Raw genomic sequence first — 3,396 nt, forward strand, 5'->3', positions numbered from 1 at the left:
TCTGATTGCACTTAAATAAATCAATTTTGTGAAGATTATGCACCATTTTTGTGCATTTGATTACTTTATACTATGCATGTTGTATATCTATTTCTAATGATTGAAGTTTAGCGTGAGTGTTGATGGTGAGCGACTATTCAGTACAGCCACATATGTTTTGGATGAAAAGAGGAAAAAATATCTCCCCAAAATGCAGAAAAGCTCAAATTTATAAAGAGAATCCTGCATTAAATACTTAAGTAGGACATAGGAAGGAAGGACACAAAAATTCTCAGCACTAGCTGGATAATGTTCCTGATCATTTTTGTATCAGACTACTAATTTTGTTCATTTTTGCAGTTTCTATTTGTTTTGGCCCTCAGCCACATATTGGAAAATGTTTAATTACACGTATGGGTTGTAATTGTGTTCAGTTTGACTAAGTCTTGTAGGCTCTTTAATAAGCCAGAGTATCCTAATATGAATAGTGTTTTGCATAAGCCCTGTTTTTAAAGGCCTAAAAACTTAAATGAAATTGTTCATTGTTTTTTTTGAGAATCAAAAAATAAGCATAACCAATATTAATTTTACAATCTATAGCATTACTGTAAATAACATCTTTGGTATTACTCATCTGGTGGAAAAAACCCCACTAATGTTGTTAATATTAATCCTGTTATAAATAAAAAGATGCAACTGGGATTGTTAAGCTACACTAAAGTAATGTTTTTATTATTTAGGTGCTTTAGAATGTTCCATGCTTTTGTATTTATTTGTTAGAATTAATTTACATGCTATATTCATTACCCGTTTGTTTACCTTTTTTTAAAAAGACACTTTAGTGACACTTGAGTGCATTATAATTTTTTGCACTCTTTCAGACTATTTATCAATGTAGAAGTGTGTTTTTAAAAAAGTGTTAAAACAGTTTGTTCAGTTCAATGCTGTTGTTAACTGTCAAAAACAGAAATAAAACAATAAATAAATAACAGTTCTGTATATTGGTTATCGGGCACATAAACATGCAAATAATTACTATCAGTTAAAAAAAAAATCAATATCTCTCTAATTTTAAATGGCACAATGGGAACAAAACCTCTCCAAAACTTGCAGTCAACGTGGCAGCTTTGCCTCTGAGTATTTGCCGGTGCTTGTACGCTCACTAGCATTACCGTGCCACTCTTGGCCACAGGCACGGCAGCACAACAGTTACATGTCCTGTTTTCACTCCACTGTCCCTCAGCCAGCACATTAAGGGAACAGCAATGATAAGTGTGTGTAGGGTGCAGGCTGGGGTGCAGGCCTCGCACTCTTTACAGGCAAATTGTATCTCTCTTGATGGCAAGCCTAATTAAGTTGCAAGTGGAGCTACAAACAGAGCTGGGTTCTGCTGCAGGAGAGAGAGAGGGGGGGGTGTGTGCTGGATTCACCAGCACTGCTTAATTGTGGGCTGTAAGTGTGAATGACAACTACTTTTCTTACCTTCTGCAGTTATGAACATGCACTGGCATAAAGACAGAAGTTCACAGTGAGCAGGTACTCTGCACTAATTAACAGATCTGAAAAATAACTCCTGAAAACAGGGTTTCTGGGTGCTAGTCGACATTTGGACATGCTAGAAGTTGACACCAACCAACAACAAAATGTTGCAAGTGACAAACTCTCAATCTGATGCTGGAAGGTACTTCCCATTCAATATACAAGTCTCATTATGAACCTGTGAGCACAAAATAATTTAGATGTTATGTCCATTGAATTTACAGGGGTGCGTGCATTCTACACTAAAAGGGGGGAAAGGCACATTATACACACACACAGAGATATATATATAGTCTCTTTCTCTCTCAAATATTTTTTTTAATCTCAATCTTATAGTCAAATATATATATATATATATATATATATATATATATATATATATATATATATATATATATACATACAATACATATACACACATATATACACTATGTACACACACACACATACGTAGGTGTAGTATGAAATATACATATCAAAAATACTTCACCATAACGCTGAGATAAAGTAAAATCCTGTCTAACAGACTGTTTATTTGTCCTGAGCAAGTAAATTTGAATGTCTCTGGTAAACGTGTCTGTCATTAAAGTATGTATTATGTTTAAGGTTGATAACTTCAACAGACTGTTGCAAAGGACTGTCATCAGTTGTGAAACGTACATAGGTGCACAAGTCCAAACTTTATGTAATTTCCAGGCAGCGAAACTGACATACTGAATACAATGTGTTTAACATCCAGCACTTGTTATTCTCGTTTCAAGCATGATTTTAGACACTACTCTGGCTTTTTACATGCTAGAAAAGGATAAAACATTCAAGGAAACCCACAGTATAAGAAGTCTCAGCTCATGTGTGTATATTACGGAGCAAACTTTAACGATGATTTTCAGCAATAAACTCCTGGATGTGCGATAAACTCACACTAATGGTGTTAGCCAGCAAGCTAATATTAGATAATCCGAGGAACAACATTTAACCGGAAACCACAAACAAAATCTGAATATCTAAGGGAAGACAAAGACGTAAATCAACCTAATAGGAGATCACCTAAATCAATTCATAGTGTAAAATGAGCCGGGGGAGAGTTTATGGGAAACATCCGTTAGCTGAATGTTGCACCTTTGCATTCAAAACTGCGTCGCCATCTTGAACATACGCGCTCAGCTCTCACGAACCTGCGTGTAATTCACCACAAAGCGCTCAAAATATTCACATTAAATAATACACTCACCTCATGTCCTTAAAGACACTCCAATAAGCGCTGAAAGCTGAGTCTGTGCGGTTCAAACGTGCGGTAATGTAATTCGTCGGCAGTGAGACTGCGCGAGCACTCACACACACACTTCAAACACAGGCTTGTTATTTGTCCTCACTGAGTCGTAGATATAAATTCGAGTCGTTTTCTTTAAGTTTCTGCGCCAGAAGTTAATATACGTCACAAGTATGCCGGGTTCATCTTGCTGAATTCCCGGTGGTTTGCATTTTGTGCAGCTGTGGTGCACCTGAGGAGAGATGGAGTGAAAGAGTTTTTCTCAAGCAAACAGGATGAAATGGTGTGACGTTCAAACTCTCCCCACAGGCGGCCTTCACCCCACCCAATCAATCCTCAATATCCGTATATTGCTGTACACCAGAAATACAGGGAAATTATGTTTTATTAAAAATATTTTTTAGCACCGAATTGATTCCCGTATTAATAATTGTTTTATGCTTCCGCCTTTTAAATTATTCCAGCTAAGGAATTTAATCAATTGTGTCGTGCAGTTGTGCTTTTTTTCTGACTTCAAAATTATATTAGGTGTATATAAGTTGGAAACAGAAATAATATCCTACAATAACCCAGTGTTTTTTGTTTAAAGAATCCGATCTGCAGGTCTA

The 3,396-nt window shown here is 36.2% G+C and overlaps 1 protein-coding gene across 30 annotated transcripts in view; it reads right to left on the bottom strand.

Annotated features, from left to right (window-relative positions):
• The window catches only part of ncor1 (nuclear receptor corepressor 1), a 123,962-nt gene that overhangs the window by 120,285 nt on the left and 281 nt on the right, over positions 1 to 3,396 (bottom strand). For 24 of the 30 annotated variants that reach the window (XM_077231458.1, XM_077231449.1, XM_077231448.1 and 21 more), the window contains exon 1: positions 2,750 to 3,078. The gene's annotated coding sequence lies outside the window, so the exon portion shown is untranslated. Of the gene's footprint in view, positions 1 to 2,749; positions 3,094 to 3,396 lie in introns of those variants that run through there. The other 6 variants (XM_077231445.1, XM_077231434.1, XM_077231429.1 and 3 more) reach the window with 4 other exon arrangements.

This window comes from Siphateles boraxobius, unplaced genomic scaffold (genome assembly GCF_051911475.1).
Source record: "Siphateles boraxobius isolate OS27281-9 unplaced genomic scaffold, OSU_SipBor_1 16, whole genome shotgun sequence".
NCBI lineage: Eukaryota > Metazoa > Chordata > Actinopteri > Cypriniformes > Leuciscidae > Siphateles > Siphateles boraxobius.